The sequence below is a fragment of the Ranitomeya variabilis genome, chromosome 5 (genome assembly GCF_051348905.1).
Source record: "Ranitomeya variabilis isolate aRanVar5 chromosome 5, aRanVar5.hap1, whole genome shotgun sequence".
NCBI classification, from domain to species: domain Eukaryota; kingdom Metazoa; phylum Chordata; class Amphibia; order Anura; family Dendrobatidae; genus Ranitomeya; species Ranitomeya variabilis.
The window spans coordinates 446,842,268-446,856,728 of record NC_135236.1 but is presented as its reverse complement, the minus strand read 5'-3'; positions in this window follow the sequence as shown (position 1 = coordinate 446,856,728).

The following is a 14,461-nucleotide window of genomic DNA, read 5'->3' as shown; positions in this document are numbered from 1 at the left end:
TTCCTAGACCTGGTCGTCCAGCCAAACTGGCTTAAGAATAGCCTTGGTGAGAGAAGAAGAACCCCAAAATCACTGTGGCTGAGCTCCAGAGATGCAATAGGGGGAAGGGAGAAAGTTCCACAAAGTCAACTATCATTGCAGCCCTCCATCAGTCGGGCCCTTATTGCAGAGTGGCCCGACGGAAGCCTCTCCTAAGTGCAAGATACAGTTAGGTCCATATATATTTGGACAGAGACAACATTTTTCTCATTTTGGTTATAGACATTACCACAATTTAATTTTAAACAAAACAATTCAGATGCAGTTGAAGTTCAGACTTTTAGCTTTCATTTGAGGGTATCCATATTAAAATTGGATGAAGAGTTTAGGAGTTTCAGCTCCTTAACCTGTGCCACCCTGTTTTTTAAAGGGACCAAAAGTAATTGGACAATTGACTCCAAGGCTATTTCATGGACAGGTGTGGGCAATCCCTTCATTATGTCATTCTCAACTAAGCAGATAAAAGGCCTGGAGTTGATTTGAGGTGTGGTGCTTGCATTTGGAAGGTTTTCCTATGAAGTAAACATGCGGTCAAAAGTGCTCTCCATGAAGGTGAAACAAGCCATTCTTAAGCTGTGAAAACAGAGAAAAAACCCATCCGAGAAATTGCTACAATATTAGGAGTGGCAAAATGTACAGTTTGGTACATCCTGAGAAGGAAAGAAAGCACTGGTGATCTCATCAATGCAAAAAGACCTGGGCGCCCACGGAAGACAACAGTGGTGGGTGATCGCAGAATAATCTCCATGGTGAAGAGAAACCCCTTCACAACAGCCAACCAAGTGACCAACACTCTCCCGGAGGTCGGCGTATCAATATCCAAATCTACCATAAAGAGAAGACTGCACGGTGCAAGCCACTCATAAGTGTCAAGAATAGTGTTGAGCGATACCGTCCGATACTTGAAAGTATCGGTATCGGAAAGTATCGGCCGATACCGGCAAAGTATCGGATCCAATCCGATACCGATACCCGATACCAATACAAGTCAATGGGACTCAGGTATCGGACGGTATTCCTGATGGTTCCCAGGGTCGTCACGGGAGGCTGGACATGCGCGTATTTTGAAAAGCGCGCGTGTCCAGCCTCCAGTGACGTCCCGGCTTATGATTGGTCACGGCGCCATGTTGCCGGGACGCGGACCAATCACAGCAAGCCGTGACGAAATTACGTCACTTTTCAAAATACGCGCATGTCCAGCCTCCCGTGACGTCCCGGCTTGTGATTGGTTAATGGCGGCCATGTTGCCGGGACGTCACTGGAGGCTGGACACGCGCGCTTTTCAAAACACGCGCATGTCCAGCCTCCCGTGACGTCCCGGCTTGTGATTGGTTAATGGCGGCCATGTTGCCGGGACGTCACTGGAGGCTGGACACGCGCGCTTTTCAAAATACGCGCATGTCCAGCCTCCCGTGACGTCACGGCTTGTGATTGGTTAATGGCGGCCATGTTGCCGGGACGCGGACCAATCACAGCAAGCCGTGACGTAATTTCGTCACGGCTTGCTGTGATTGGTCCGCGTCCCGGCAACATGGCCGCCCTGACCAATCACAAGCCGGGACTTCACGTAACCAAGTAAAAGCGCGAAATTTAAACAAACAACGCTGCCGGTTCCCTCGCTGAGGTCCCGGCTGCGTCGGACAGGTGAGTATAGCGATATTTTTTATTTTAATTCTCTTTTTTACACATTTTTACATTAATGTTGTTTCGATACCGATACCCGATATCACAAAAATATCGGATCTCGGTATCGGAAATTCCGATACAGCAAGTATCGGCCGATACCCGATACTTGCAGTATCGGAATGCTCAACACTAGTCAAGAATAAAAAGGCGAGACTGGACTTTGCTAAAAAACATCTAAAAAAGCCAGCACAGTTCAGGAAGAACATTCTTTGGACAGATGAAACCAAGATCAACCTCTACCAGAATGATGGAAAGAGAAAAGTATGGCGAAGGCTTGGTACAGCTCATGATCCAAAGCATACCACATCATCTGTAAAACACGGCGGAGGCAGTGTGATGGCTTGGGCATGCATGGCTGCCAGTGGCACTGGGTCACTAGTGTTTATTGATGATGTGACACAGGACAGAAGCAGCCAAATGAATTCTGAGGTATTCAGAGCCATACTGTGTGCTCAGATCCAGCCAAATGCAGCCAAACTGATTGGTCGTCGTTTCATACTACAGATGGACAATGACCCAAAACATGAAGCCAAAGCAACCCAGGGGTTTATTAAAGCAAAGAAGTGGAATATTCTTGAATGGCCAAGTCAGTCACCTGATCTCAACCCAATTGAGCATGCATTTCACTTGTTAAAGACTAAACTTCAGACAGAAAGGCCCACAAACAAACAGCAACTGAAAACCACCGCAGTGAAGGCCTGGCAGAGCATCAAAAAGGAGGAAACACAGCGTCTGGTGATGTCCATGAGTTCAAGACTTCAGGCAGTCATTGTCAACAAAGGGTTTTCAACAAAGTACTAGAAATGAACATTTTATTTAAAATTATTGAATCTGTCCAATTACTTTTGGTCCCTTTAAAAACAGGGTGGCACATGTTAAGGAGCTGAAACTCCTAAACCCTTCATCCAATTTTAATGTGGATACCCTCAAATGAAAGCTGAAAGTCTGAACTTCAACTGCATCTGAATTGTTTTGTTTAAAATTCATTGTGGTAATGTCTATAACCAAAATGAGAAAAATGTTGTCTCTGTCCAAATATATATGGACCTAACTGTATATGAAAGCCCGCATAGAGTTTGCTAAAAACACATGAAGGACTCCCAGACTATGAGAAATAAGATTCTCTGGTCTGATGAGAAGAAGATAGACCTTTTTGGTGATAATTTTAAGCTGTATGTGTGGAGAAAACCAGGCACTGCTCATCACCTGCCCAATACAATCCCAATAGTGAAACATGGTGGTGGCAGCACCATGCTATGGGGGTGTTTTTTAGCTGCAGGGACAGGATGACTGTTTGTCATTGAAGGAAACATGAATGAGGACAAGTACAGAGATATCCTGGATGAAAACCTCTTCCAGAGTGCTCTGGACCTCAGACTTGGACGAAGGTTCACCTTCCAACAAAACAATGACCCTAAGCACACAACTAAAATAACAAAGGAGGGGCTTCAGAACAACTCTGTGACCATTCTTGACTGGCCCAGCCAGAGCCCTGACCTAAACCCGATTGAGCAACTCTGGAGAGACCTGAAAATGGCTGTCCACCAACGTTCACCATCCAACCTGACGGAACTGGAGAGGATCTGCAAGGAAGAATGGCAGAGGATCCCAAAATCCAGGTGTGAAAAACTTGCTGCATCATTCCTAAGAAGACTCATGGCAGTATTAGCTAAAATTGGTGCTTTAACTGAGAAAAGAGTCTGAATACTTATGACCATGTGATATTTCAGTTTTTCTTTTTTATTAAATTTGGAAAAATTACTACATTTCTGTTTTTTCAGTCAAGATGGGGTGCAGAGTATACATTAATTACAAAAAAATGAACTTTTTTGAATTTACCAAATGTCTGCAATGAAACAAAGTGAAAAATTTAAAGGTGTCTGAATATTTTCTGTACCCACTGTATACATGTACATATATTGTATACACACTCATTATATATATATATATATATATATATATATACACTCACCGGCCACTTTATTAGGTACACCATGCTAGTAACGGGTTGGACCCCCTTTTGCCTTCAGAACTGCCTCAATTCTTCGTGGCATAGATTCAACAAGGTGCTGGAAGCATTCCTCAGAGATTTTGGTCCATATTGACATGATGGCATCACACAGTTGCCGCAGATTTGTCGGCTGCACATCCCAAAGATGCTCCATACAAGGCAGGATGGATCCATGCTTTCATGTTGTTTACGCCAAATTCTGACCCTACCATCCGAATGTCGCAGCAGAAATCGAGACTCATCAGACCAAGCAACGTTTTTCCAATCTTCTACTGTCCAATTTCGATGAGCTTGTACAAATTGTAGCCTCAGTTTCCTGTTCTTAGCTGAAAGGAGTGGTACCCGGTGTGGTCTTCTGCTGCTGTAGCCCATCTGCCTCAAAGTTCGACGCACTGTGCATTCAGAGATGCTCTTAGGCCTACCTTGGTTGTAACGAGTGGCGATTTGAGTCACTGTTGCCTTTCTATCAGCTCGAACCAGTCTGCCCATTCTCCTCTGACCTCTGGCATCAACAAGGCATTTCCGCCCACAGAACTGCCGCTCACTGGATTTTTTTTCTTTTTCGGACCATTCTCTGTAAACCCTAGAGATGGTTGTGCGTGAAAATCCCAGTAGATCAGCAGTTTCTGAAATACTCAGACCAGCCCTTCTGGCACCAACAACCATGCCACGTTCAAAGGCACTCAAATCACCTTTCTTCCCCATACTGATGCTCGGTTTGAACTGCAGGAGATTGTCTTGACCATGTCTACATGCCTAAATGCACTGAGTTGCCGCCATGTGATTGGCTGATTAGAAATTAAGTGTTAACAAGAAGTTGGACAGGTGTACCTAATAAAGTGGCCGGTGAGTGTATATATATATATCTATATATATATATATATATATATATATATATATATATATAATTATTTATTGTTCTAGCCCCATTTATTCCATGGCGCTTTACATGTGAGGAGGGGTATACATAATAAAAACAAGTACAATAATCTTAAACAATACAAGTCATAACTGGTACAGGAGGAGAGAGGACCCTGCCCGCGAAGGCTCACAATCTACAAGGGATGGGTGAGAATACAGTAGGTGAGGATAGAGCTGGTCATGCAGCGGTTTGGTCGATTGGTGGTTACTGCAGGTTGTAGGCTTGTCGGAAGAGGTGGGTCTTCAGGCTCTTTTTGAAGGTTTCGATGGTAGGCGAGAGTCTGATGTGTTGTGGTAGAGGGTTCCAGAGTAGGGGTGATACGAGAGAGAAATCTTGTACACGATTGTGGGAAGAGGAGATAAGAGGGGAGTAGAGAAGGAGATCTTGTGAGGATCGGAGGTTGCGTGTAGGTAAGTACCGGGAGACGAGTTCACAGATGTATGGAGGAGACAGATTGTGGATGGCTTTGAACGTCATGGTTAGGGTTTTGTACTGGAGTCTCTGGGCAATGGTGAGCCAGTGAAGGGATTGACAGAGGGGAGAGGCCGGGGTATAGCGGGGGGACAGGTGGATTAGTCGGGCAGCAGAGTTTAGAATAGATTGGAGGGGTGCGAGAGTGTTAGAGGGGAGGCCACAGAGCAGGAGGTTGCAGTAGTCAAGGCGAGAGATGATGAGGGCATGGTCTAGGGTTTTTGCAGATTCTTGGTTGAGGAATGTACGGATTCGTGAAATATTTTTGAGTTGAAGTCGGTAGGAAGTAGAAAGGGCTTGGATATGTGGTTTGAAGGAGAGATCAGTGTCAAGGATTACCCCGAGGCAGTGAGCTTGTGGGACTGGGGAGAGTGGGCAGCCATTTACTGTAATGGATAGGTTCGTTGGGGGGTCGCGTGAGATGGGGGAAAGATGATGAATTCTGTTTTGTCCATGTTAAGTTTCAGAAATCTAGTGGAGAAGAAGGATGAAATAGTGGACAGACATTGAGGGATTCTGGTTAGTAGGGAGGTGATATCTGGTCCAGAGATGTAGATCTGTGTGTCATCAGCATAGAGGTGATACTGAAAGCCATGAGATTCTATGAGCTGTCCCAGGCCAAAGGTGTAAATGAAAAGAACAGGGGCTCTAGGACTGAACCTTGTGGGACTCCGACAGATAGGGGGCGAGGTGAGGAGGTGGTGTGTGAGTGGGAGACACTGAATGTCCGGTCTGTTAGGTATGATGAGATCCAGGATAGGGCCAAGTCTGTGATGCCAAGGGATGAGAGGGTCTGTAATAATAGGGAATGGTCCACTGGGTCAAAGGCAGCCGACAGGTCGAGGAAGAGGAGGACAGAGCAGTGTCGCTTGCTCTTGGCGGTTAAGAGGTCTTTGGTGACCTTAGTTAGGGCAGTTTCAGTGGAATGGTGTGACCGGAAGCCAGATTGTAAGCGGTCAAAGAGGGAGCAAGAAGAGAGATGGGAGAACAGTTCAAGGTAGATGTGTTGTTCCAGTAGTTTGGAGGCATAGGGGAGAAGTGATATAAGGCAATAGCTAGGTACAGAAAATGGGTCAAGAGAGGGCTTTTTGAGGATAGGTGTGATGGAGGCATGTTTAAAGCTTGAGGGGAAAGCACCAGTTGTTAGTGATAGGTTGAAGAGATGGGTTAGGGTTGGGATGAAGACTGTGGTGAGGTTTGGGATGAAGTGGGATGGGAGCGGGTCAAGTGCACAGGTGGTGAGATGCGATCTTGAGAGTAGAGTGGAGAGTTGATCTTCTGTAATGGTGGAGAAGTTGGTTTTGGAGGTGGAGGGCTGGGAAGTCGGGAGGAAGGGCTCTGGGGGTTGTTGACCAAAACTGTCTCTGATGTTATCAGTCTTCTGCTTGAAAAATGAGGCAAAGTCTTCAGCTGAGATAAGTGGGGAGGGAGGAGGTGCTGGGGGACGGAGGAGAGAATTGAAGGTGTTGAATAACTGTTTAGGGTTGTGAGACAGGGAGGATATGAGAGATGAGAAGTAGGTTTGTTTAGCTGTGGCGAGTGTGGTCTTGAAAGTAGTGAGGGACTGTTTGAATGCGATGAAGTGCTCGTTGGAGTGGGATCTTTTCCATCTGCGCTCAGCAGCCCTGGAAGCTCGCCTATATATACAACATGTGTCAGAGAGATCTTTCCCACTTCACCTTCATTAAAAAATGCTCATTTGGAATTACATGGAGGATAGGAAGCATCAGAACCTACTTGTCACAGATAAAAGTAGATTGATAATCTACAGAAATCATATGGATACAGCTGTGACTATTTACTATACTATATTATATCTGTAGTGTATAGTATATAGTCATTACATTACTACATACTGCTCTATACTTTTCTTCACCTATAACCAGATACAAATTTGTTAACTATAAACAGAGACCAAGAAAATACCTCTTAAATAGTGTTGAGCGATACCGTCCGATACTTGAAAGTATCGGTATCGGAAAGTATCGGCCGATACCGGCAAAGTATCGGATCCAATCCGATACCGATACCCGATACCAATACAAGTCAATGGGACTCATGTATCGGACGGTATCCCTGATGGTTCCCAGGGTCTGAAGGAGAGGAAACTCTCCTTCAGGCCATGGGAACCATATTAATGTGTAAAAGAAAGAATTAAAATAAAAAATATTGCTATACTCACCTCTCCGACGCAGCCTGCACCTTACCGAGGGAAGCGGCAGCGTTCTTTGTTTAAAATTCGCGCGTTTACTTGGTTACGTGAAGTCCCGGCTTGTGATTGGTCGCGGCGGCCATGTTGCCGGGACGCGGACCAATCACAGCAAGCCGTGACGTAATTTCAGGTCCTGCAGGATTTTAAAATTACGTCCCGGCGTTGTGATTGGTTGCGCCGCAGTCACATGGGCGACGCAACCAATCACAAGCCGTGATGTCACGGGAGGCTGGACACGCGCGTATTTTAAAATGCGCGCTTGTCCAGCCTCCCGTGACGTCACGGCTTGTGATTGGTTGCATCGCGGTCAACCAATCACAAGCCGGGAGGCTGGACGCGCGCATTTTAAAATGCGCGCTTGTCCAGCCTCCCGTGACGTCCCGGCTTGTGATTGGTTGCATCGCGGTCAACCAATCACAAGCCGGGAGGCTGGACGCGCGCATTTTAAAATGCGCGCTTGTCCAGTCTCCCGTGACGTCCCGGCTTGTGATTGGTTGCATCGCGGTCAACCAATCACAAGCCGGGAGGCTGGACGCGCGCATTTTAAAATGCGCGCTTGTCCAGCCTCCCGTGACGTCCCGGCTTGTGATTGGTTGCATCGCGGTCAACCAATCACAAGCCGGGAGGCTGGACGCGCGCATTTTAAAATGTGCGCGTGTCCAGCCTCCCGTGACGTCACGGCTTGTGATTGGTCGCGGCGGCCATGTTGCCGGGACGCGGACCAATCACAGCAAGCCGTGACGTAATTTCAGGTCCTGCAGGATTTTAAAATTACGTTCCGGCGTTGTGATTGGTCCGCGTCCCGGCAACATGGCCGCCGCGACCAATCACAAGCCGGGACGTCACGGGAGGCTGGACACGCGCGCATTTTAAAATGTGCGCGTGTCCAGCCTCCCGTGACGTCCCGGCTTGTGATTGGTTACGTCGCCCATGTGACCACGACGCGCCCAATCACAACGCCGGAACGTAATTTTAAAATCCTGCAAGGACCTGAAATTACGTCACGGCTTGCTGTGATTGGTCCGCGTCCCGGCAACATGGCCGCCGCGACCAATCACAAGCCGGGACTTCACGTAACCAAGTAAACGCGCGAATTTTAAACAAACAACGCTGCCGGTTCCCTCGCTGAGGTCCGGGCTGCGTCGGAGAGGTGAGTATAGCAATATTTTTTATTTTAATTCTCTCTTTTACACATTATTACATTAATGTTGTTTCGATACCCGATACCCGATACCACAAAAGTATCGGATCTCGGTATCGGAATTCCGATACAGCAAGTATCGGCCGATACCCGATACTTGCAGTATCGGAATGCTCAACACTACTCTTAAAGGAATATCCTCTGCTGCAGGAATCTCTGATGCTTTCCCATAATATGTGGTAGCATACAGGTTTATTTCAACAAATACAATGTCCCAGCAGCATCCTAAAGGCCCCGTCTCACATAGCGAGATCGCTAGCGAGATCGCTGCTGAGTCACAAGTTTTGTGACGCAACAGCGACCTCCATAGCGATCTCGCTATGTGTGACACGTACCAGCGATCAGGCCCCTGCTGCGAGATCGCTGGTCGTGTCGGAATGGCCTGGACCTTTTTTTGGTCGTTGAGGCCCCGCTGACATCGCTGAATCGGTGTGTGTGACACCGATCCAGCGATGTCTTCACTGGTAACCAGGGTAAACATCGGGTTACTAAGCGCAGGGCCGCGCTTAGTAACCCGATGTTTACCCTGGTTACCAAAAAAAACAAACAGTACATACTCGCCTTTCGGTGTCCAGGTCCCTTGCCGTCTGCTTCCTGCTCTCACTGACTGCCGGCCGTACAGTGAGAAGTGAGAGCACAGCAGTGACGTCACCGCTGCGCTCTCGCTGTACGGCCGGATCTCAGTCAGAGCAGGAAGCAGACGGCAAGGGACCTGGACACCGAAAGGCGAGTATGTACTGTTTGTTTTTTTTGGTAACCAGGGTAAACATCGGGTTACTAAGCGCGGCCCTGCGCTTAGTAACCCGATGTTTACCCTGGTTACCCGGGTGCTGCAGGGGGACTTCGGCATCGTTGAAGACAGTTTCAACGATGCCGAAGTCGTTCCCCTGATCGTTGGTCGCTGGAGAGAGCTGTCTGTGTGACAGCTCCCCAGCGACCACACAGCGACTTACCAACGATCACGGCCAGGTCATATCGCTGGTCGTGATCGTTGGTAAATCGCTTAGTGAGACGGGGCCTTAAGAGGTGGGATTGCTCACAAATGAATTTTTAAGTCTGTACAAAGGAAGCCTTTCCAGATGAAGTCTTTGAGGAGTCACTCAAGCTTAATGAAATCTGACCATTCTAATGAGATTGGTCAAGCATGAAAGGGAAGAATGTGGAGGTCATGTATATCAACAAAGCACACTTAAGACCTGCATTACAGGTTCCATTCCACTGGTTATTTTAACCAAAAAGTACTCAAAAAGTTTTTGCAATTTGGAATCACATTGAAGATGCATAATCTAAAAAAAGCTTAGCTTAGTTACTGCACATTAGCTTAGTATATATATATATATACAGTACAGACCAAAAGTTTGGACACACCTCATTTAAAGATTTTTCTGTATTTTCATGACTATGAAAATTGTACATTCACACTGAAGGCATCAAAACTATGAATTTACACATGTGGAACTATATACTTAACAAAAAAGTGTGAAAGAACTGAAATTATGTCTTATATTCTAGGCTCTTCAAAGTAGCCACCTTTTTCTTTGATGACTGCTTTGCACACTCTTGGCACTCTCTTGATGAGCTTCAAAAGGTAGTCACCGGGAATCAGTGACGTATCCAGGGGCATGTGCCCCGGGCGCAGCTGACAGGGGGGTGCCAGCGGGCCGCCTGATGATGCGGCGATCCAAGGAGGCTTCTCGTCTTGTTCTGAGCGGTCACATGGTACCGCTCATTACAGTAATGAATATGCGGCTCCACGTCCCATTGGGGTGGAGCCGCATATTCATTACTGTAATGAGCGGTAATGGTGACCGCTCAGTACAGGAAGAAGCTGCCAGCGCCGCAGAAACAGGGACTGCACAGCGCCAGTAGCAGGTGAGTATAACGGGGAGCGCAGTGCTGTGCGATATTTACCTGCTTTTCATTCCAGCGCCGCTCCATCTTCAGCAGTGACGCTGAGGTCAGAGGGCGCAGTGACGTGGTTAGTGCGCGCCCTCTGCCTGAACATCAGTGCAGGAGATGCTGAAGATGGAGCGGCGGCTGGAACGAGGAGCAGGTGAATATTGAAAGTGCCGGGGGCCTGAGCGACGGAGAGGTGAGTATGTGAATTTTTTTTATCGCAGCAACAGCAAATGGGGCAACTGTCTGTATGGAGCATCTTATGGGGCCATAACATTTGTGCAGCACTATATGGGGCAAGTGTCTGTATGGAGCATCTTATGGGGCCATAACGTTTGTGCAGCACTATATGGGGCAAGTGTCTATATGGAGCATCTTATGGGGCCATAATTAATGTTTGTGCAGCACTATATGGGGCAAGTGTCTGCATGGAGCATTTTATGGGGCCATAATTAGCGTTTGTGCAGCACTATATGGGGCAAGTGTCTATATGGAGCATCTTATGGGGCCATAATTAACATTTGTGCAGCACTATATGGGGCAAATATCTTTATGGAGCATCTAATGGGGCCATAATCAACATTTCTGCAGCACTATACGGGGCAAATGTGTCTATGGAGCATCTTATGGGGCCATTATTAACCTTTATGCAGGATTATATGGGGCTCCTGATTCAATATGGATATTCAAAAACACTTAACCTACTGATGTCTCAATTAATTTTACTTTTATTGGTATCTATTTTAACATTATGGGGATTCAGGAATGTACCTTGGCTTGGTCATATAGTTTCAATAGAGTTAAGGTTCAAATGGGGGAGGTTTGGGGGGGCCCCAAACTGATCCTTTGCCCCGGGTGCAGGAAAGGCTAGATACACCTCTGCCGGGAATGATCTTCCAACAATCTTGAAGGAGTTCCCAGAGATGCTTACCACTTGTTGGCCCTTTTGCCTTCACTCTGCAGTCCAGCTCACCCCAAACCATCTTGATTGGCTTCAGCTCTGGTGACTGTGGAGGCCAGGTCATCTGGCATAGCACCCCATCACTCTCCTTCTTTGTCAAATAGTCCTTACACAGCCTGGTGTGTTTGGGGTCATTGTCCTGTTGAAAAATAAATGATGGTCCAACTAAACGCAAACCGGATGGAATAGCATGCTGCTGCAAGATGCTGTGGTAGCTATGCTGGTTCAGTATGCCTTCAGTTTTGAATAAATCCCCAACAGTGTCACCAGCAAAGCACCCCCACACCATCACATCTCCTCCTCCATGCTTCACGGTGGGAACCAGGCATGTAGAGTCCATCCGTTCACCTTTTCTGCGTCGCACAAAGACACGGTGTTTGGAACCAAAGATCTCACATTTGGACTCATCAGACCAAAGCACAGATTTCCACTGGTCTAATGTCCATTCCTTGTGTTCTTTAGGCCAAACAAGTCTCTTCTGCTTGATGCCTGTCCTTAGCAGTGGTTTCCTAGCAGCTATTTTACCATGAAGGCCTGCTGCACAAAGTCTCCTCTTAACAGTTGTTGTAGAGATGTGTCTGCTGCTAATACTCTGCGTGGCATTGACCTGGTCTCTAATCTGAGCTGCTGTTAACCTGCGCATTCTGAGGCTGGTGACTCGGATAAACTTATCCTCAGAAGCAGAGGTGACTCCTAGTCTTCCTTTCCTGGGGCGGTTCTCTTTTGAGACAGTTTCTTTGTAGCCCTTGATGGTTTTTGCACTGCACTTGGGGACACTTTCAAAGTTTTCCCAAATTTTCGGACTGACTGACCTTCATTTCTTAAAGTAATGATGGCTACTTGTTTTTCTTTACTTAGCTGCTGTTTTCTTGCTATAATGTGTCGCGCCCCCAGGCGAGGGCAATGGGGTACTCAGTACCGGGTCTGTTATGGTTCTCAATGGCAAGAGAACATAGCCCAGCATACATAGGAACTAGCTCTTGGAAGGATGGAAACTTAAACTGACCATGAACTAAACCTGCCGCACAACTAACAGTAGCCGGGTAGCGTAGCCTGCGTTTTATCCCTAGACGCCCAGCGCCGGCCGGAGGACTAACTAATCCTGGCAGAGGAAAATATAGTCCTGGCTCACCTCTAGAGAAATTTCCCCGAAAGGCAGACAGAGGCCCCCACATATATTGGCGGTGATTTAAGATGAAAATGACAAACGTAGTATGAAAATAGGTTTAGCAAAATCGAGGTCCGCTTACTAGATAGCAGGAAGACAGAAAGGGTACTTTCATGGTCAGCTGAAAACCCTATCAATACACCATCCTGAAATTACTTTAAGACTCTAGTATTAACTCATAACATCAGAGTGGCAATTTCAGATCACAAGAGCTTTCCAGACACAGAAACGAAACTGCAGCTGTGAACTGGAACAAAATGCAAAAAACAAACAAGGACAAAAGTCCGACTTAGCTGGAAGTTGTCTGGTAGCAGGAACATGCACAGAAAGGCTGCTGATTACAATGTTGACCGGCATGGAAGTGACAGAGGAGCAAGGTTAAATAGCAACTCCCACATCCTGATGGGAACAGGTGAACAGAGGGGATGATGCACACAAGTTCAATTCCACCAGTGGCCACCGGGGGAGCCCAAAATCCAATTTCACAACAGTACCCCCCCTCAAGGAGGGGGCACCGAACCCTCACCAGAACCACCAGGGCGATCAGGATGAGCCCTATGAAAGGCACGGACCAGATCGGAGGCATGAACATCAGAGGCAGTCACCCAAGAATTATCCTCCTGACCGTATCCCTTCCATTTGACCAGATACTGGAGTTTCCGTCTGGAAACACGGGAGTCCAAGATTTTTTCCACAACGTACTCCAACTCGCCCTCAACCAACACCGGAGCAGGAGGCTCAACGGAAGGCACAACCGGTACCTCATACCTGCGCAACAATGACCGATGAAAAACATTATGAATAGAAAAAGATGCAGGGAGGTCCAAACGGAAGGACACAGGGTTAAGAATCTCCAATATCTTGTACGGGCCAATGAACCGAGGCTTAAACTTAGGAGAAGAAACCCTCATAGGGACAAAACGAGAAGACAACCACACCAAGTCCCCGACACAAAGCCGAGGACCAACCCGACGCCGGCGGTTGGCAAAAAGCTGAGTCTTCTCCTGGGACAACTTCAAATTGTCCACCACCTGCCCCCAAATCTGATGCAACCTCTCCACCACAGCATCCACTCCAGGACAATCCGAAGATTCCACCTGACCGGAGGAAAATCGAGGATGAAACCCCGAATTACAGAAAAAAGGAGACACCAAGGTGGCAGAGCTGGCCCGATTATTGAGGGCAAACTCCGCTAAAGGCAAAAAAGCAACCCAATCATCCTGATCTGCAGACACAAAACACCTCAAATATGTCTCCAAAGTCTGATTCGTCCGCTCGGTCTGGCCATTAGTCTGAGGATGGAAAGCAGACGAGAAAGACAAATCTATGCCCATCCTAGCACAGAATGCCCGCCAAAATCTAGACACGAATTGGGTTCCTCTGTCAGAAACGATATTCTCCGGAATACCATGCAAACGAACCACATTTTGAAAAAACAGAGGAACCAACTCGGAAGAAGAAGGCAACTTAGGCAGGGGAACCAAATGGACCATCTTAGAGAAACGGTCACACACCACCCAGATGACAGACATCTTCTGAGAAACAGGAAGATCCGAAATAAAATCCATCGAGATGTGCGTCCAAGGCCTCTTCGGGATAGGCAAGGGCAACAACAATCCACTAGCCCGAGAACAACAAGGCTTGGCCCGAGCACAAACGTCACAAGACTGCACAAAGCCTCGTACATCTCGTGACAGGGAAGGCCACCAGAAGGACCTTGCCACCAAATCCCTGGTACCAAAGATTCCAGGATGACCTGCCAACGCAGAAGAATGAACCTCAGAAATGACTTTACTGGTCCAATCATCAGGAACAAACAGTCTACCAGGTGGGCAACGATCAGGTCTATCCGCCTGAAAATCCTGCAAGGCCCGCCGCAGGTCTGGAGAAACGG